General features: G+C 46.3%; 1 protein-coding gene across 3 annotated transcripts in view; it reads left to right on the top strand.

Annotated features, from left to right (window-relative positions):
- The window catches only part of KLHDC8B (kelch domain containing 8B), a 1,076,716-nt gene that overhangs the window by 115,853 nt on the left and 938,935 nt on the right, over positions 1-21,928 (top strand). The window contains exon 2 of one of the 3 annotated variants that reach the window (XM_085624301.1): positions 9,302-9,406. The exons of 1 other annotated variant lie outside the window; for it this stretch is intronic. The gene's annotated coding sequence lies outside the window, so the exon portion shown is untranslated. Of the gene's footprint in view, positions 1-9,301; positions 9,411-21,928 lie in introns of all 3 variants that reach the window. One more of the 3 variants, XM_085624300.1, reaches the window with a different exon arrangement.

Genomic DNA, 21,928 nt, shown 5'->3' with positions numbered 1-21,928 from the left:
AAGATTCAATAGCGAAAGGGGCCTATACGACCCACAGAGCGCCGGGTCCTTGTTTGGTTTTGGAAGCAGAATAATAACTGCCTGGCTAAGAGTGGGCGGTAGTGACTCACGTTCCAAGGCCTCCGCATACACCTCGATAAGTTTGGGTGCCAGCAGATCTGAAAAATGCCTTATAAAACTCGCCTGTTAGGCCGTCGAGACCCGGGGCCGAGGAGCCCCGCAACACCTTGATCGCCCCTCGAACCTCCGCTACCGTTATGAGCTCCGCCATGAATTCCTGCATACCCTTTTCCAGAAACACCAGCGCAATTTCAGACAGGTAGTCATCTCGCGCCGTGGAGCTGTCACTCTGTCTGGTCGTGTATAGCGCCGAGAAGTAGGACAGGAACTCGTCCCTAATTTCCGAGGGCGTCGTACGGAGCACCCCATCTTCGCCCCTAACCTCAGTTATGAAGGACTTACTGTATGGCAGCCGCAGGGCCTGCGCCAGCGTGCGCCCCGGACGGTCTCCCTCACCATATCGACGTGCAGTGTGATATTTGCCTAGATATAGAATCTCTCTATCCGCCGCCTCCCTATAGTCGGACAGGAGGCGCAGCCGCCGCGCGCACACGTCGTCTGATGCAGCCTGTCTCGCCTCCGCATCTAGCGCTGCCAACTGTGCCTCCAGCTGAGTGAGCGTCGCGCACAGCGACTTTAAGACCACAGCATGCTTCGCAATGCAGACTCCCCGAATGTATGCCTTGAACCCCTCCCAGAGCATGGCCCACGTGGCCACCGAGCCTGTATTGAGTGCAAAATAGTCCTCAATCGCCTCAGTGACCTCGTGACAGAAAAGATCGTCTAAGAGCGCCCTACTCGGGAATCGCCACTGTCTCTCAAAACCTTCGGGGCGAGGGACAGCCATGCACAATAAAACCGGAGAGTGGTCTGAGTATGTTCTAGGAAAAGTCTTCAAAGTCCGGAACCAGGGGGATAGACCAGGGGAGAGGAGCCAGTAGTCAATCCTAGTCCAGGTGTTGTGTTGGCTCGAAAAATGAGTGTAATCGGTGGTGTCAGGGTTGCGTTTGCGCCATATGTCAGTCAGGGAAAATCGGCGGCAGAGTTCGCGGAGGGTTCGACGTGCCCTGGGCTTAGAGTCGGCGGCCTCTGAGGTACTATCCAACCCCACATCTAGCAGTAGGTTGAAGTCGCCGCCCATTAGGAGCGGAGCCGGCTCCAGGGTCGCGAGCCTGTCGGCAAGCGAATGGAAAAAGTCCGGGGAGTCAGTGTTGGGAGCGTATACACACACCGGGATGATCCCGTGACCCATCATCACCCCTCTCACCATGCAGTAGCGCCCTTCCCTGTCCCCAATGAACTGCTGGCAGTGAAATGGGACTCTCTTGTGAATCAGCACTGCCGCACCCCTAGCATAATTACTAAAATTGGCAAAGTACCTGTGTGTGCCCCAGGATGCCGCAAATCGGGAAGTGTTAGTGGAGTGCAAGTGCGTCTCTTGAATGAATGCAACATCGACTTGATGTCTATTCAGATAGTGTATCACTTGTCTGCCTTTGCGTGGGTTATTAAGGCCCCTCACGTTCCAAGACATTAATGATAGGTTTGTGGGGTTCTCAAACAATCCTATACGAGCCATTTAAACATCATAAAAAGCAGTGGGACCCAGGTGACAACATCAGCATCAAATAGCACCAAGTTTAGAACACACCATGAAATATCTCTGAGATCTAAACAACCTATCCCAACCCTCCTCCCCCCACCCAGCCATACCACAAAAACGTGAGGCAATCCCACACCTGCGAACAAAAAAAGGAGCTCCAAACACAGTCGAAAAATACAGTCAAACAGGAGCAAAAGGAGCCTCATGGCCAAAATGATTCCCATCGGTTTCCACCAAGGGGGGGTGGCAACGACCCGACATCAACCCAGCCATATAAAACAGTTATGCAAAGATTGTCCAAAGTCCCCATATTGTAATAGATGAGATAAAGACAGTTCAGCCAGAGGCACCGCCTCACCCAACCCCCGAGCCCGCGAACAGATCTTGGCTGGTCGCCAATCCACTGGGAGGGGAGGACTGACTACCTCCGCCCCCCCCGGGGAGGGCTCTTGTTCGGCCGGTAGGCACGACAGAAGTCTTGCACTGCAGTAGGATTGTCAAATAGCCTAACCCGGCCGTCCACTTCCACCCGCAGCCGTGCCGGGTAGAGCATGCCGTATTTTAGGCCGAGGTTGCGGAGTGCGGCCTTCGCTCCAGCGTATTTCCGATGGGCCTCTTGAACCATAGCGGTGAAGTCAGGGTAAAAGGAGAGCTTTGAGCCTTGCCAGGATATGTCTCCCTTCTCCCTGGCCAGACGCAGAGCAGTGTCCCGGTCCCGGAAGTTCATGATGCGGGCTATCAGTGGGCGAGGAGGGAGCCCCGGTTGAGGCCGCGGCCCCAGGGAGCGATGCGCCCTCTCCACCACAAAGCCAGATGTGAAGGAGTCTCTCCCGAAGATGTCAGTCAATAAGTTTTCCACAAACATGTCCAGCCGGCCCGTCGCTGTGGACTCCGGGACCCCAGTAATTCGTATATTGTTGCGACGACTGCGCAATTCCAGGTCCTCGTTCTTAATGGCCACTTCTTTCAATATGCGCTCCAGCCTCTCTATGCGCTTGGTTTCCTGCGCATTACCATCCTCAATGGCTGAAATCCGGGCCTCCGCCTCATCCAGCCGCCGATCATGGGCCTGGATCTTGGCACCCATGGTTTCCAGCGTCTTGTCCAGGGAGTCAAAGCGACTGTCAATGAATTTAAACCCAGCTCTCATCTCTTGCAACCAGTCTGGAGATGGGGCGCGAGCCGCCGACCCACGGGGCCGGTCTCCACCCTGCTCTGCCATGTCGGGGGGCCTCTCCGAGGGCTGCACAGCCGGTCCGGCAAACGACAGCGTTTTCTGCTTCGGGTCCCTCCGACCCATGCCCCAGCCCATGCGACTGGACTCCAGCCAGCCCTCAATGAATCAGCGTCCTCCACTCGTCAAAATGGCGCCAGACCAGCCAGGGAGCCCGGAGCACCACCACCCGACGCGGGCCTCCAGCCGTCGCAGCCACGTCCGCCGTATCAAGCTGGCCCCGACCCCACGGATCCTCAGGCGTAGGTCGCAGCAGCGTGCAGGCCAGGCCGGCCGGAGAAACCCCTCTAGGCTGGACCAGGGAACCCCCGCGTGGCGTCTCAGCAGCTCCAATGGGCAGGGGAGCAGGAGATCGCGCCGCTCTCCGCTGTGCAGGCCCCCGGGCTCCGCTGTGCAGTCAGAGGCCGAAGCGCAGGGCTAAGGAGGCCAGACCACCCAGCCACCGGAGCACAGGGCGCCCCAAGAGAAGGGCCCGGGGCGCGGGGCAGGAGCGACCCAAGCGCCCGGTCCAGACCAGGAGCCAGCCCGCCCCCCTCCACCACAGGCAGGCAATCCCGGTCCCCCCCCGACCCTGCCCGTGTAATCGGCGAGGGATCCGAGGGATGGACGTGAGCGAGGCCGCCTCGGCCGCGTCGGCCTACTGCCGATCGCCCGGTCAGCCCCGTACCAGCTGCAGTGGGGAAGGCAGGGCAGACCCCGTCCGGACCGCGCCCACGTGTCCAGACCCTCCCCCCGTAGCCCCCTCACGGTACCTGTCTCGGCGCCGGCCGCCGCCGCTACGTGAGCTGCTGCCGCCCGCCGATCTAGGCCGCCATCATGCCGCCGCAGGCCTCCGGGTCCGATCTTCCCCCAGGCCGCCACCGATGAAGTTGTGGCGGAACCGGCTCCGGATCGTGCCTCAGGGGTCAAAAGGTGCCGCGGCAGCGCCCGCTGTCCATCTCTCCCATCAGGATGCCGGGGACATGTGTGATTAAGCTGGGTCGACGGCGGAGCTTCAGCACTACGTGGCCATCTTAGCCCGCGGCTCGGCCACGCCCCACCGCTAAGTGATCCTTAAGTGTACCAACGCAAACTCTGAAATCCCCAACCTACCTGACACACCTACAGTGTCCCAGACACTCTCACAAAGCCTCTACACACATCTCAATTCATACAGACCCCCTCTTACAGTGCCACTGAAGCTCCATCACATAAATTGACATAAAAATGCACCCTCAATTACCCCTCATAATGCCTCACAGGCACACTCACAATTTCCTATCGACACAGAAGCTCATATCTAGTGCAAGACGGCGCCCTGACTGCTACAACAATTTTTAGGTAGCTGTATGAGCCCTCCAGACACCCTCCAGACACCCTCACAATGCTCCCAAAAAACATAAAAACCATCAAATCGCCCTCCAGTACCCTCATGTAAGGAAAACGAACCCAATCCTTTGTACTTATCTGCTATCCCAGAGTCGAGTCTGCCCGGATTCCACCATTAAAGAAAACAAGCATTGGCATAGCCAATAGGTCTCGCTTTTGGGACCTTATAACTATTTAGTTATGCAGCACAATATCCTTGGTGCAATAACATCAACTGTTCCATGACTAAACATTTACAAGGTCCCAAAGGCGAGACCTATTGGCTATGCCAATGCTTGTTTGTTAAAGTTGCTAAATTACTGTGGGAGGGCTGCGGGGGGGATGTTGGTTGTGCCTATCAACAATGGACTGTGGGGGGAGGATGTGGGGTACTGAAGTAACATGAAATGGGAGGAGTGCAGGGCTGAAGGAGTGAGACTGCAGACACATGCACTGTCCGTGCACGTGCTAAAAAGTAAATAAAAAAAATAAGCACTTTTTCATTTTAACGTGTTCAGAGAAGCAGGTAATAAATAATATGTGTGTTCACGTTGTGTGGGGGGATAGTGTTCCTTTAAAATGAGGGTTCAGTGGTCCCTCAGGCCTTATGCCCCGGTGCCACGGAACCTGCTGCACCAATTGAAGCTACACCCCTGTCTACACGCTAACATACCAGCAATTCTTCAAACACCTCTCATAAGACGACATGAAGAGGACCGAAGTTCGTTCAGAGTTAGAATAACTTCTTCTTCAGTAAACGCGGCACATCAGACCATGCCGCACAGAAACCTGCACGGATACCGGCGCTTGCATCAGACCTCCTGTGCGTGAGGAATAGCCACGGAGCGGAGCTCTTAATAGTGTGATTACTACCAGCACAAACTCACAGCCAAGCAGAAACGTCAAGGACACAGCAGGGGGTGAGGTCACGAGCGCCGAAAAGCATACAGGAATAATGCCGGTGGAACATCAAATGCCTGCTACCGAACGGCTCACTTGTTTTCAAGAATTATGCGGTTACGAAATGCAAAGTCAACCAGGACTTCTGATTGTAAAAACCTGCAACTATGTCTCACGGGCCAGAATGTTGTACTTATAATGAACAATGAACAGCGCAAAAACAAGGAGAGAAATTGAAAAGAAATTATGTTTCTGTAACAAGTAACAAAAATATGGAAATTCCATCTACTGCAATGTGCAATAAAGAAGTTAACACTTCAATTGCAAACATCAACCATCTGGACACATCCCCGTTTGCCATTCACACATTTGTCCCATCTGAAGTGGACTGAAAAGTCAAGGCTCCCACTGCCTGGGGTGCAAGCAGACTAGAATTAGAAGTCACTCTGTGCGTGCCGTGTGCTTACACAGTTTGCTTTATGTTTGTAGTTTCATACGGAGTGAACTCAACCAGATGGTATCAGAGCGCTTTGCATAAGCATCAGTTGTATTACACATGCCACGGCGCACCGGAACCAGCGGGGAGAGGCTTTTATTTTGTTTGATGTTGTCTCTAGGCTATAACAAATCATTATTTCAACACCAAACTAAATAAAAGGCTCTCGCCGCTGGTTTCGGGGCGCCATGTCGGGTGTAATGCAACTGTTGCTCATGCACAGCCCTCCGATATCTTCTGGACAATCTCTCTCTGTATAAAAAGGCAAACATAAAAAACAAGACTGTAAAACAACAGGTGGACTTCCGGCAACCCTCGTCTGTGAGCACGACTGAACAATCTCGGCAGTTAAGCATTTATTTACACGCATTTCCGTTCCTGCAGCGCTAACAAGCCAGCTTCTGAGCGCTTAAACTCGAAGAAAAAGGCGCTGATGAATGTAGTAAGGAGGTACAACAAGAGAGAGTATAAAGGGAGTGGTACGTGCGCGACTGTCTCGCGACACGAAAGTGATCGCGACCAAGCGTGTGGCGAGCGATGTGCTTAATGAGCATGAGGAATGCCATATGGCGCCTCTGCTCAAGCGCGCGCCTGCGCACATGCACTGCAAGCTGTAGCCGGCGGTAGCATTTTTTGAAGCCCTTACTTAAAGTCTCGCCAGACCAGCTCAAGCACTGGGTCAGGCGAGACCTAAACACAGGATACGTATTACCCCTCTGACCGTAACACCCACCTATCACGTTACAACTGGAGGGCGGAGACTCGGTGGACAGACCCGGAAGAAGAGCCCGGAAGAAAAAAGATAGAGAAAGAAAAAGAAGGACCAGAAGAGAGGACACACCCATTGCTCACCTGGAGCAGCCGAAGGACACCGCAGAGATCCCGCAAGACGGACGGACCGATCCCGACACAGAAGAGGAGCACAGAGAGGACGGCGAGACAGAGGAAGCTCCAGAGACGTGGAGTGAGGAGCGGTGGAGCCCGCCGGAGGACGCGGAAGGGCTTTGGAGAATTGCGGCGGAGAGGGCAAGTCATTGCGGGATGGGTGGGCACAGTCTAGGGGTGTTGGGGAGGGAGGGCATGGTGGCGGAGGGGAGCACTGATCTGATTCACTAGAAACTTCCTCCCTTTTTCCCATCAAACCGCATAAAAGAAAACATTGGTATTATTGAGGCCATTCATATCAAGAGGGGCAGAACGGGTGCGAGGAAAACACCGAACAGGAGATTGTGTATATTTTAAATAGGGGTTACCCTATTCTCCGTAAGGTGAGGAAAAACCTACGAAATATATGAAGGAAATAGAGGTCGCATAAGACTTAACTGCCATTGTTTAGGAGCGCCCTTTGGACTCTCAGAACAAAAGGAGGAGGGGCCGACTACCTGAGCCCTCCCGTCTGATCTTATTTTGAGACATTCATTATTGGTTTTTGTATTTTTTCAACCCACTGAGACCCTATCACAGTTCTCACAGTTGGTGTGGTGATGGGTAGAGAAGGAATATATACTTACCGTTCCTTTCTGTCTCCTTCTCCGAGCCTCCAGGAGGTGCCATTGAGGAGAAGACGACTCTGGATGAGAAGGAAGCAAAGAAGAAAAGGAGGTCTTAACAGCCTGATGTTGCATTTCTGTCTATCCAAATTAATTAAACCTTCATCATTAAGAAGTACATTCAGCCTCCATGCCTGTTTATCTGGCCTACCCTCCCACACCTCACACCACTCTCACAATGCACAAATAAATCATCAAAATGTTCCATAGAGGGCGTGGCTTGGCGCCCAGTGGATACAGCAGCGTCTATGTAGGGCTCTCTGGATTGACACGGTGGAATCGCGTTCGGCGAACTTCTCAACTGAAGCTGTTGGGTGGCGAACCTCTCGGAAATGCTGCTCATCAAGAAAATAACCTCAACAGGACTCTAATTTACGCATTTGGGCCAAAATTTAAAGGTATTTGTCCGCATACGCGATATCGCGGCCGCCATCTTGGATTTCGGAAACGCGGTGTGTTCGTTTTTTTTTCCTCATGCAGCCATTGTAGCAGTGCAGTGTATTGGGAAGCTCTTTGTCTTTGGTGCTGATATTGCCTTTTGGCTCGGAGATCTCACCTGGTCGTCATAACTGTTATGAGTGAAAGGAGCTGCAGCCGCCATTTTGTGCAATTTTTCTTCCAGCTTCACTGTTGCTCACGCTGGGTTTATCATACTGTGCCATCTTTGAGCATAATTTCTACTATGTTCTGGTAATTTCCCCTAATTGGATGATTTGCAGCCATTGTAGCAGTGCAGTGTATTGGGAAGTTCTTTGTCTTCGGTGCTGATATTGCATTTTCGGTTGGAGATCTCACCTGGTTGTCATAACTGTTACCTCCTGACCCAAAAGTGTTTTTGTTTTTTTTTATCTTCTAATGCGCACACCTCTTATGCTCTGCAAGTTAGTATATACAAACTCTTTCCCACTCATTCTAAAATTTAATGGGCAGAACAAAAGGCTCCTTCCTTATTAAATTCAAACCAAGACGCCTCTTCGTCAAAAACTCAAAACTTTTTTCGGAATTTTCCAAACTGGATGACCCCAGCTTAATCGCACCGTAACATACAGATACCATAATGGATCCCACTCCAGTGCTACCGGGGAAATCCAACGTGAAACGTTTGAAACAGGATCCCCCTTTGCCACCTAAATCAAATCCGCCGGTTTCAATGGAGTTACTATTACAGGAAATTAGGGCCCTTAGACCTTTTGTTGAGGAGACCAATTCCAAACTGCAAGTTCTTTCGGACAATTGGCTTCAACTGGATACAAGACTTACAGTTGTTGAGCAAAATGTTTCTTCCTTAGAGGATGCTCCCAAAAGTGTTATTTCTCTGCAGTCTCAGGTTTCCACACTTCAAAGGCAGGTCGAGGACCTCGAAAATCGCAAAAGAAGGAATAATTTACGCATTTACGGTCTGGTTGAAGGGGCCGTAGGGTCAGACTCTCTTGCATTTTTCTAATCCTTCCTGGCCAAGACTCTTCATATGCCAGAGGACACTTTGTTGAGTATACAACGCTCCCACAGATTGGGCCGCGTTCCTGCAAATTCTTCAACATCACAAAGGCCGCGAGGTGTTATCCTTTATTTACTAGAATACACAGATCTGCTGAGAGTTTTAGCGGCTGCTAGGGCCATAAATAGGATCTCCTGGTCTGGTTCTACGTTGTTTTTTGCGCAAGTCTACTCGAAAGCCACTGCAGCTAGACGGAAACCTTTTCTGGACATGAGGCCAACTCTTCGTTCCATGGGGGCTAGATATGGCCTATTCCACCCATGTCTTTTCAAGGTTACCTACAACAACAGAACAATATCGTACGAAGGCCCAATCCGCTTGCAAAGCTTCATCAACTCGCATGATATGGATCGTATGGTGGTCTCAGGTCCCTCGTCCTCCAGCGCTACCTGACTTTTCTTTATTTCACATTTACACTCTCTCTACTTTTTTGATCTTACAGACTGCGAGATGTTTTACTATTTTTGCTCTGTACTGCCTTTCCTTATTAACAGGTTTATATTACTTTGGTTATGAATGTTAGTGATAGTCTGATGTTATTGGGTTTCATTGATTCGTTGTTATCGCTAATTTTCTTGCTTATGATTAATTATGCTCTCCCTCGCTTCCACAGCTACATCTTCGTTGTGATGTGATTCCCCCTGGTCTGTTCCGGTTATCCCCAGACGTTCGTTTGTTCCTTTTGGCTCCGCCTACCCCAACCTCCACATCCCTTTTTGTAGGTATGTTTTGTGTTTTACCTTTTGTCATTTCGTTTTTCTTGCATTCCCTGTCGTTTTGTTTTCCTGGTGTCTCTAATATTTTCTTTTCCTTCTGTACTTTCATGTTCACCCTTCTTTTCTATATTGCATTCCTACATTTTACTATCTCTCTGCCTCTTCATCACTCCTGTCTTTTTTTCAGCTATTTTAGCAACTTTTTCCATGGATTATATCTTTGGCTTTGACCATTTGTTCTTATCTTCCTTTTTTGCTTAATCTTCTACATTTTACTTTTTTCCTCTTTTTTAATCTTTTATACCCTTAACGTACTGAATCTTTATTTCATAGTTTTATTTTTTTGGGTACCTTCTTCTCGACATATTACCCCTATAGGTTTGTTACTCTTCATGTCCTCTGGTCAGTGCTTTGTATTGTTTTCCTTTACTTCTTTCCCTTTTTCTCATTATTCTGCACCATTTATTTTTCACAAGACTAACTTCTCACTCCCCTCTCATTTTTACTTATTTCTTCTCTATACCTTTCCTTGCTGTTCTTGTTTTTGCCTTTATTTTCCTTATCTTCTTCCATGTTCCGAACTCTTCTTCTTCTTTTTTACCTCTTCTATCTTTTTTGTTGCTCTACATGGTATTCGCAAAGAATTGGACTTTAGTTTTTTATGCTCAAGTTATTTTATTCGTTTGACCTTGGTCTTCCTTGCTTTAATGTTTCATGCCACTTAAACTAATCTCCTGGAATATTAGGGGTCTAAACTCCCCTATCAAAAAACAGAGGGTTCTGTCACATTTGCTCAAGTTAGATGCTGATATTGTTTTTTTACAGGAAACTCATCTCACAGACACAGAATGCTTAAGTCGAAGAATGGGGAGATTAAGCCGTTAGCACAAACTGCAGCGCGCGGAATGGAATAAAGGAGAGATAATAAATTTATCAAATTGGGACCGAATCCAAACCATTTGAGGGTGTAAAATAGATATCCCCACTCAACCCTGTCAAAAGCTTTTTCGGCGTCTAATGCGATTGCAGCTAAAGGATGATTAAAATGTGAAGATTTGGACAAGACATCGAAAAAGAGTCTAGTATTATCAGCGATGACTCGGCCTGTGACAAAGCCAGATTGTTCTTTTCCTAATATATTCGGTAAGTAAGAATCAAGACGTATAGCTAAAGCTTTAGAAGTTTTTTTATAATCGATATTAACCAATGAGATAGGTCTATAGTTTTTACAATTCCTAGAGTCTTTGTCTTCTTTCGGAATGAGGCAGATATGAGCATCAGAAAATGAGCCCGAAGAACTTTTTGAAGCAGAAAAATAAGTTATGAGCGAGTGTAGTTGGGGTATGAGAAGCTTAGAGAAATGAATATAAAATTAGACGGTAAAACCATCAGGGCCAGGGGCTTTATCTTTTTTAAGAATTTGAAGGGCTTTGAGAAGTTCAAGCTGGGAGATTTCCAATTCTAAAGGAGAGAAGTTCAAAGGATCATGTTGGGGTCTTTGAGTGTCCGCAAAGAATTGCGATAGCAAATGATCCGTAGGTTGGGTCTCTGATGAATATAATGATTCATAAAAGATAGAAAATTCATTTAGAATCTCAGTATCTTTGAATTTTAGAATTGAGTGTTCGTCAGATATAGAATCAATGTTTAACTTATTTTGGCAGATCTTCAAGTAATTAGCCAGAATTTTCCCTGCTTTATTTTTACCTCCATAAAATTTTGCACTGGATTTTAATAGATAAAGCGAGGCATCTTCCGTTGAGTGTTTATTAAATTTCAGTTTAGCATTGATGAGAGTTCTGAGACAATCCTCTGAGTGGGATGTGTAGTATGAATGCTCTAGTGTTTTAATGTCTTGAAGGAGGTCTTTCGTAATCTTACGTGCCGAACTACGTTTCTTAGCCACAAAGCCCAGGATAAAACCCCTCGCTGATGCCTTAAAGGCATCCCAGACAGTTGCAGGAGAAAGGTGATCTGTTTGATTTCTCTTAAAGTAGTCCATAAAAAAGACCGTAAAGGCAGCAGTGAATTTGGGATCTAGGAGGAGTGCATTGTTAAAACGCCATCTTCTGGGAGCAGTACTTCTCGGCAGTATGTCAAAGCCTATAGAGACAGGCGCTTGATCAGAAAGGAGGATAGGACCAATTTCTGCGTGAGTGAGAGACTGCAAAATGTTATGTGAGACAAAAATATTGTCAATTCTGGATTGGGTGTGATGGGTTGGGGAATAGAAAGAATATTCTCTAGAGGTTGGGTTACAAAGGCGCCAAGCATCAAGCAATTTATGTTGATGGATAGAAAGAGTGAAGGATTTATGCATCTTATTAGGGATAAAGGGCACCTTAGAATTCCTGTCCAAAAAGGGGTCATACACCTGGTTGCAATCCCCAGCCAAAATAAAATTGTCCTCAATACAGAGGGATATGTGCCTATCTAAAGCTGGCCAAAAGGAAGTATCACTACCCGTGGGAGCATAAACATTAAGAAGTGAAATCGGGCCCCCCTTTAGGGATAATTTGACAATGAGCCATCTCCCACCGCCATCTGATTCTTGTGACAACAACGTAACTGGTAGAGTCTTACGGCACAAAATCGCAACTCCATTTAGTTTACCATCCCCTGCGGAGAAACAAACCTCACCTACTCAACCTCTTTTCAATTTGAGAGATTCTGTGTCTGTGAGATGAGTTTCCTGTAAACTTTGTGCTTTGACCACACCCAAGGCTTCTATTATTTATAATCACTTGCAAGACAATGATCTTGATCGACAGAAAACGAAAGCGGAAGAGGCATGGGAGCAGGACTTTGCGGTATGTTGGTCAATATCATTCTGGAAGAGTATTTGGTCCAAACTACGTAAAGCTTCTAGAGCAGCAAATACCACGCAAACTTTATTTTTGTTTCTAACAGACTCTTATTTATGCCAGCCACTTTAAGTAAGCACTTTTCAAGCGTTCCGGATACATGCTGGTCCTGTTCCTCCCCTAACGCTAACTTGTTCCACATGCTGTTCACCTGCCCACGGGTGCTTAGCTTCTGGAAACAAGTATGGTTTCAAATTAACCTCATTTATGGCACCAAATTTCCTTTCTCTTACATTCATATATTTCTGGGCAGTCTTTCTTCTGTGTGGGATGAGACCTCATTCAATGTCAAGATTATTGATTTATTATTGGCAGTCGCCTTTCAACAAATTACTGTTAATTGGAAGGATTTTTCGAAACTTTCATACAAAGCTTGGTGGTATACTGTTTGCCATAATCACAGATTAGACAATGCTTTGGTATTTCCCCCTCATATGGCCAATAAGCGTGCGGAGCTGTGGTCGCCTGTTACCCTTTTTATTGATGTTAGTGCTAGACGATATTCTTTACCAAAGCCCTCTCAACAGGAAGTTCCCAAGCCTCCCTGACTTCCCTAATAATTCCACAAATTTCTTGAGGTACCTTTATACTTATGCATTTCATCTACTTTGCCTTTTTCTTTTATATTGTATCTTATTTTGCTTTCTTAGTCCAATTCTTTTTCTCTTTTTATTTTCTCTCTATGTATTAACCATGGAACATGATGTTGTACGGTTTACAGTATATATTTTGTGCTGACACCCTGATTTTACTCTCAATAAAAACTTTCTGAACTTAAAAAATGTTCCATAAACACACAAAACTGTTCCACACTCTCACCAAATGAACTTAGTCACCCAGCTCCTTCTCAACAGTAATAGAAACATCAAACAGCCGTACAATACTACAAAAAAGCCACACAACTCTCCCTGGACAGCCATATGCACCCCAAATAGCTCCACAATAGTCAAAACAATCTGAGGAAACCCTTAGGAAACCCTGGCACCATTAACACCCCTGCTCAGCATTCTCACGATGTCTGGAAAACACCCTCCGCATGTATACATGCAGACTCAAAATGCTCCCACTCTCTTGCAATGCCCCAAACACCTTCACTGCTCCCAGATACCCACAAATTGCCACAAAGATTCCCTTCAAATACGCTCATTGCATGCTAATAACTAACCAACACACGCACTCAACAGTCATAAAACAAGTAGAAAGACACACAACACACCCTAGACAGCCAAACAAATTCCCAGATACCACAAAACATAGCATAACATAAATATAACATAACTCCAAACACTTCTAAAACACTTTTCAGAAACACACTTACACCCCTACTCATGCTTACACTCCCACTCATGCTTACAATTCCCTAGGCACCCTCATATTGCACCCATACACCCTCAAAATGATCCCCAAACACTCTAAAAAAGTGCAACCCTTCCGATGACCCCAGACACCAGCAACTCTCTAAAGATAAATTCGCAACTCAGTAAACTCACAACAACTCCTAGACACATTCAACATCGCACAACACAACTAACAACCACACAGAGCACCATAGGCAGGCACACAGGCATAATCTTACTTGCAAAGAGTACAAACAACTTTTAAACATACTTAGAACACCCCAAGCTCTCCTACCTATCCCTAGGCATGCTCATGACAGGACACCCACAGTGTGCGCCCATATACTTTGAAAATACCCCATGCACCCTTAAATTGGCTGAAAGCCACTTTCGTTTCCCCCACACTCTCAAAGCTCTAACAGACATGTTGGATACACCAGAGGCACAAATACATACACCCAAGGAACACACATCACCCTAGAGTTCCATGTGCATCCTCCAAACACCCTAAAGATTCCCCTACACACCCTCACAATGACTGAAACCATTTTCAAAACATCCCACATATAATGCCCATAATCCACTAACTTCTAAGACTCTCTTATCAATCAGGATTTGCAAAGCGCAGCGAATCACCCGCGAATGTATCCTGGCGCTGAGATCCAGGCAGCTTAGGCGGCATCAGTTGAATAGCCAGGTCTTGAGTCCCCATCTGAATTCCTGAAGTGAGGGTGCGGTCCGGAGATGGAAGGAGACACACTCTAAAAAACAAATGTCTATTTTGCGGATTTTGATGTTCTCATTAGCAGTTTGCGGCTTTGGTCGTTATTTTATTGGCCGTCACAAATTAACCAACCTTCACAACTGATTATACATGGCACACACTTTTCATCAGGAGGCAAAGAATTAACAGGATTTATGGAATGTGAACTGCGACCGAGAGGATAATCAACGCTCAGGCTTTTAGGATTTGCTTTACAAGAATAGGGCACTGAGGGCCTGAGTAAGAGTTGGCTAGACAGATTACTCCGTCATAATACGACGGAATCCGAGGAGCGGGCCGTGCATGATAGAGCAGCGGGCCGGGTTGGGGGGATTCGACAGACGACCACGAGGGAAACTTAAATAAATAATTAATTTTCCCTCTTCATTATCTGTCGAAATCTCACCTCCCACCCAACCCCACCTCTCCACTGCTCTTACCTGCATGGGCCGCTCCTGTGATATCCCATCCACCTTTACAAGTGCATTGCATCGTATGGCACTGTCAATCAAATCAATCAGGAAATTGTGAAGTGCACTACTCACCCGTGAAGGTCTCAAGGCGCTGGGGGGGGCGGTGCAGCTCTGGGTCAGCCAACAAGCCAGGTCTTGAGGCTCTTCCTGAAGGTGTGCAGAGTGGGGGCACATCTGATGTTGATAGGGAGCTCGTTCCTGGTCTTTGCCGTAATGTGGGAGAAGGCTCTTCCACCCATTCTGGCTCTCAGGATGTGCGGGGTTTCGGCAAGGGTGAAGTCGGCGGATCAGAGGTTTCTCTTGGGTACATGGAAGAAGATTTTTTCGTTGAGATATTGGGGTCTGGTGTTGTGGAGGCATTTGTGGGTGTGGGTGAGTATCTTGAAGGTTACTCTTTTCTCAACGGGGAGCCAGTGGAGGTTTCACAGGTGTATAAGTCCTTTATTTCACTCATGGTAGTTCTATGTGAGTATAAATCCTTTATCTCACTCATGATAGCACTATGTAAGTATAAGTCCTTTATCTCACTCATGATAGTACTGTGTGAGTATAAGTCCTTTATCTCACTCACGATAGCACTATGCGAATATAAGTCCTTTATCTAATCTCATGATAGTACTATGTGAGTATAAATCCATTATCTCATCTCATCATAGTTCTATGTGAGAACAAGTCCTTTAACTCATCTCATGATAGTACTATGAGAGTATAAGTCCTTTATCTCATCTCATGATTGTACTCTGTGAATATAAGTCCTTTAGCTCATCTTAAGATAGTACTATGTGAGTACAAGTCCTTTATCTCACTCATGATAGTACTATGTGAGCAAAAGTCCTTTATGTCATCTCATGATAGTACTATGGGCCTTATGTAGGTGGGCTGGCCTTTACCACTTCATAAATACCGAATCATACCGATTCGGTATTTATGAAGTGGTAAATGCAATGTAGGTAATGAGTCGGTAAATATTACCGAATCGGAAAAATTCGGTAATTACCGAATCGGTATTTACCGATTCGGTAATGAGACATACCTTCCCATTGATGGGAAGGTATGCCTCATTACCGAATCGGTAAATACCGATTCGGTAATGGGGGAGCACATGCAAGGGTGGCAGGGTGTCACATTGACACCCTGTTGCACCCCTGATTCGGCCATGTGTGCACATGTGGCGCACATACATGCCCTAAGGGCATGTATGTCTGCCACATTGCACATTTAAACGTGCACAAAAATGCTTTTTTTCACCTATTCGTCATTTACCACCAACCTTTAGTTGGTGGTAAATAACGAATCCCCACACCCACCACACACTCCCCCTACATCTCATTTCATGATTCGGTATTTACCGAATCGGTAAATTTACCGAATCGGTAATATTACCGATTCGGTAATTTTACCGATTCGGTAAATACCGAATCATGAAATTCTCCCCCTACATCTCAAAAGCCAAAATACCGGTCGGTAACGGTATAATTACCGAAAATCGGCCGTTACCGACTGGTATTTGGCTTCCTACATGAGGCCCTATGTGAGCAAATGTCCTTTATCTCATCTCATGAGAGTACTATCTGAGTATAAGTCCTTTATCTCACTCATGATGGTACTATGTGAGAACAAGTCCTTTAACTCATCGCATGATAGCAGTATGTGAGTATAAGTCCTGGTACAAAAACACAACCAGTTACGCTGCTCTTGCAAGAAGTTCCAAAAAGCTTAGCTCCACATATAGCAATTTACTGTTTAATGTACCCAAGAGGTACCATGGCCACTGAAGACACAGATGGCACAGAAGATGAGGCGGTGCCCTCAAGGACTGTTGCAAAGTCCTTGTAATGAAGCTTCCCCATAATACATCACTCCTTTAGACTTGTTTTTGCGACTTCCTATATTTTATGAGGAATTGTTTAGCAGTACCAGGTGTCGCTGATGCAGACCATGCACCATGGGCAGAAGGGTGCCACACGCGAGGATAATGGAACCGGACAGGGGCAGCTAGGGGTCTTTGAAAGGGGTGCTTCGTAAGACTCGCCATCAAGTCCAGCATGTGAGCTAAGCAAGCAAGCCGGATTCCTGCTAGAAGGGCTCAGGGCAGGGAATTCTCTCTCTCCCACCAAGAACATTTTGAAAAAATAGAGCCAAGCTGTAGATTTTAAAGGCCAATATTTACATACATTTATCAAAAGTCTTGAGCTCCGAAAGGGCACTCATGAAATATTCAAGTCATTCATGGTGTGGCATGGCAATGAAAACCGATGCCCTGAAGAGTTGACCCTATTGTTTTTTAAGATGCGCAGTCGGTTCCCATGTAAGTTAATAATTACCACCATTGTGCCGGGGCCTGCATTTCTTGTCAAGGGTCCCTATGAGCCATGGGTAGCCCCTTAATGCCAAAAATTACATTCAATAGGACATTATCAGACTTTTGCCATCCATGCTCCTTGGGTGAAACACACACCAACAATTGCTTCTAGTAAGTCAGGGCCAGTGTTTTGTGAGGTTACCTGCCCCATATGCCATGGTTGTCCACCCTCATGTCACCAGTTACTTCCAGTATTACAGAGCCAGCGCTTTGCCACAGGTGCCACATAACTCAAGAATGACATCCTGTGTGCCTTTTATGCCAAAAATTACAATTAGCCAGTGCCAGAATTTTGCCATCCTTGTCTCCTTAAGCCAAGAGTTACTTCCAGACCACTGGCAGATTCCTGAGCGTAACACACACACACTCTCACTCACTCATGCTCACTTACATTCACTCACTCATACCTATTCTCACGCACCCTCCCCCAGTGTCACTCCCTCACATTTGCTCGCACTGCCTCACTCTCATTCATTCTCACACCTTGGTCTAACTCACTCTCAGAGTTTACCTCTCTCATTCTTAATCAGTCCCACTTACTCCCACTCACTCACAGTTACACTCATTGTCACCCTCTCACTTTTTCGCAATCACTCTCCCGTTTCTAACTCACGTTCAATTACGCATTCCGACACTGTCACTTTTGCATCCCCACACACTCTCACTGTTACTCTGACTCACGTTCAATCACACATGCTCACACACTCCCTCACTGTCACCTGTGCCTACCCACACACTCTCACTGTTACTCTGACTCACCTGCTCTCACTTTCCCTCTCTCATTCAAAGTCATTCCGACTCACTCATCCCCACTCACAGTTATTTTCATTGAAAGTTCTTACCACTCATTTCCCCTGTCCCTCAAGCTCACTCATTTTCACTCAACGTGTCCTTAAGCACACACACACACACTCTCAAATGTACGCACCCACATTTGAGGGATTTCTTTGCATTCCTTCAGCTGCCTGCTCGTGCCCGCTTCTACTGCGAGGCAGGCACGCGTCCCTCCTGTCTCAGACGGTGAACCATGACATTCAGGGCCGGACTGGGAACCAAAACCGGCCCTGGCAAAGTGCTCGGCCGGCCCCCGGGGCTTGGGGGTGCCGCCGAGCTCTTCGCCAGAGCCGGTTTTCGGCCGATTTTGTTACAGTGCCGATTTTGCAGCTCTGCTGCAAAACGGCCCTGTATCATAAACGCCCCCCAGGGGCCCAAAACCAGCCCCCACCCGTGCGGCACACCGGGGGATTGCCCGGTGCCACTACGGCCAGTCCGGCTCTGATGACATTGAAAGTTGGAGTGTGCGCAGACCGCAGCTTTCAGTCTCTTACTTTGTCATTTGACCTTCTTCCAACTTGTCCCAGGCGGGGGTGGTGTAAGACCCATGACCACACCCACCTTGGGATGAGAAGAGAGAGGGTGAGTGAAGTGGGTAGCTGTGGGCAGTACGGGGCTAAAGCCTAAAGCATCCAGGATTGCCTCTACAGGCGCTTCTGCAGTTTGTGACACATGGGGAGGCCACTGGGCATGCCCCCCCACTGAGGGCAGAGCTGGGACTTCACAGCCCTGGAGAATCTGTGTGACCTGCCGGTGTGAGCCATCACACAGATTTAGTGCCTCGTGCTCACAGCGAGGGGTGGCCTTTCTTCAGTATACTGAGAGTGAATGACAAGGTTACAATTCACTATTCGAAAAATACAAAGGATGCAGGAAATGAGGGGGGCAGAGCCCAGTCGCCCAGAAGGGTGGGCTGCCACTGGAATCAAAAGAAAACTCCACATCCTACAGAACCAAAGCTCCGAAGTCAGTGGAGGTGAACCCCAAACCCCAAATACATTGAACGAGAGAAATAAGGAACTATTCACTCAAATAAATTCCACTTGTACCGTGGAATGAAGGAGGGACATTTGCCTTTTTTAGCTCTTATTTATTTATTTTAGCAATTGAATCTCTACCCTATTATTTGTGGCATCTTATGCTGACATGTTGAACTTAGTAACATTTCTACGTCGCCCTTGCGTCACATAAGTCGCTGCGTTGCGTTACTCTGCCCCAGGGAGGCGCCCCATGGATGGAGCATGGGTGTTCTCGCATCCACCCATGGATTTTGGTGCATTCCCAGATTTACCATTAGTGGTAGACCTGGGAATACCTCAAAATGCAACGCACCCGAGGTGAGGTGGAACGAGCAGAAATGTCTTTCTTTCTCCTCGGTTTTTCTTCTTTCTAGATGTAGAAGGAGAAAAATGCATCTCAGGTTTGTTTATGTGGAGGAAGGTGTCTCTTTCAGCACAAAAACAATCCTGCCTACAACGCAGGCACCCTTGCACCATGACACAAGGGTGCCTGCGTTGGTGCTAGGCTGCGGCATCCAGAAGTGCTCAAGTGCCAGAAAAGGACAGGGGTGTGCTGTATAATGGTAAATAAGACGCATTCCTACCCTTTCCCTTTCACGCAGCGCAGCACGGTGCAGCGCAGCGCAGTGCAGCAAGGTGTCTTGTTGCTCTGACTGAAAGAATGCTAAACCTGCCCCTCAATATATAAAATATTGGTGTATAATTCGGACTCTGTAAATCCTCTACTGTTTGAATTATCATAGAGGTATCTGAATGTTAGTGGACATAAGATAAATTGGGCAGAATATCACACCCTTCTCTGTTCCCGGAAGTTTTGTAAAGACTATGAAAGAGCCTGGGATCTTAGGTCTTGTGGAGCAGGGCTGAAATATGTGTAATTTGGACTAATTCAGGAGGATTCATGAAAGCATGAAAATGTAGCATTGCTTGCATTTGAGTCTGAGGGGTAAAACATCTAACTATAAAAACTGTGGATTTCTTAAAAACCTTTACATTATGATATTCCTGGCAGTCCTAAATAATTCCTCAGTTATAAATCCCAGGGGAGTGGTGGGAAGTGAGATGTGGCCTAACAACAGAACTGCTGATGCTGGAATTGGGGTACCCGGTTCGAGTCCTGGCACTGGCCTACCTTTCCGTGTTTCTGGGCAAATTACTTAATCTCCCTGTGCCTTACAGAAACAGACAAACAATTCGATTTTGTGTAGTTAAATCCGGCGTTCGTGTGAAGTTCTCCAATGCATTTGTTCCAGGCATGGTTTTCCTTGGAATGTTCATAAACATGTACATTTGTGGACATTCACACACTTCTCTCTCATCCCTTTCCAATGACGAAATGATGGGAAATTTAGTAACTTCTCTTCCAGGATGGAATGGGGAATGGCTCATCCCCAGACAAGCTGGGAGGGCAGGGGAAAGATTTCTCCATGGGGACAAATGTCACATGACATTCTCAGAACTATGCCTGGAATTTGCACCTGGTGTAGCTTTCCAGGTGCAGGATGTGGGAATGTTTGAATCTGGGAATGTTTGTGAATAGAAAAAACTTGTGAAAGTATGCTCAGATGGAGCTGAAAATGTATGTTCATGTTTTTAGGACTAATTTTACACAAATAGGAAACTAAGGACCAGATTTAGAGTTGCCAGGCTCCATCATAAACGTGGCGGATATCCCATCCACTAGTGCTTTTGTGTCAGCTCCCTAGCACTGGGAGGCTCCGTTCCAAAGTAGCCGTGCGCTTTATCAATTGTATTATTATCCACCTTATTACATGAGCATTATATGCTCTGGTACTGTAATAAGGCAGATGGGAGAGCTGTCCTTTTGTGACAGAGTAACCCTCTCACAAACTGTAATAGAGTCCCTTTGTCTCCAGTTTTGGCATTTTTAAACTATATTTTGAATGCTCCCAGCTTGTTAACCTCCCAGCATTGTTGGGATGATAGATACTCACTTGTCCAATAAAAGATTTATTCTTTGGTATTTAGAAAACCGATAAAGAAACTCATTCATGTTTGCATTTGTAGAATATTCCCTCTTTCAAACAGATGCGTGTAAAATATATCAAACTTTGCCTGTTCTTATTTTTTTCAAAAAGCTTCACATCCTTTGCTGATGTGCTCTGCTAATAGGGACGTGATTCAATGAGGTGTGTGAACCTCTTCCCGTTATTCAAAATGTGTTTCGGAGGGGGTTGCTTTGAGTTTGTAATTGAATAGTTTTGCTTCTAATTCTTTCTATTCTCTCTCTCTTTCTGATGAAAGCAATATAAGGGGTGTATGACGAAATATTGGTGACAAAAATATCACCAACAAAATATAAAAATACAGACCACAATATTGTCGGAAATATGTAAGTACATTGAGTATTACATATTATACACAGTTTTAGCTTTAAACATATATTCACTTTAAAATAATATAATAGTTACTATTTATATTGCATAAAATAGATGGTTAATATGAAAAATATATAAGCAGATGTATAACTTAAAAACATAATATAAAAATACATACTTTAAAATGTAAAACATATTACATGTAATATTTGAATATAGATATTAAAAATAATTCCAAATAATTATAATTACAAACACTAGATATTAAAATACAAAAGTATTCAATAGCAACCTTAAATTCAAATATGTTAATACAAAGATTGCTACAAAAAATAATGATTTATATTAAATTAACTTGCAAAATGAAAACAAAATTTTACATAATAAAAAAAAAATCAGATCAACAAATTGACTTGGAGTGGTTCAAATTGTCTACTCACCCTACAACCTGGCCAACAGAAGGTAAAGTGTTTGGAAGGGTTACATTTGCTAGGGAAATTGTTGGACTTTGAAGGGGTCATATGTATGATTAT

The sequence above is a fragment of the Triturus cristatus genome, chromosome 9, assembly GCF_964204655.1.
Source record: "Triturus cristatus chromosome 9, aTriCri1.1, whole genome shotgun sequence".
Classification (NCBI taxonomy): domain Eukaryota; kingdom Metazoa; phylum Chordata; class Amphibia; order Caudata; family Salamandridae; genus Triturus; species Triturus cristatus.
The sequence above is the reverse complement of the archived record's forward strand: the minus strand, read 5'-3'. Positions and strand labels throughout refer to the sequence as shown.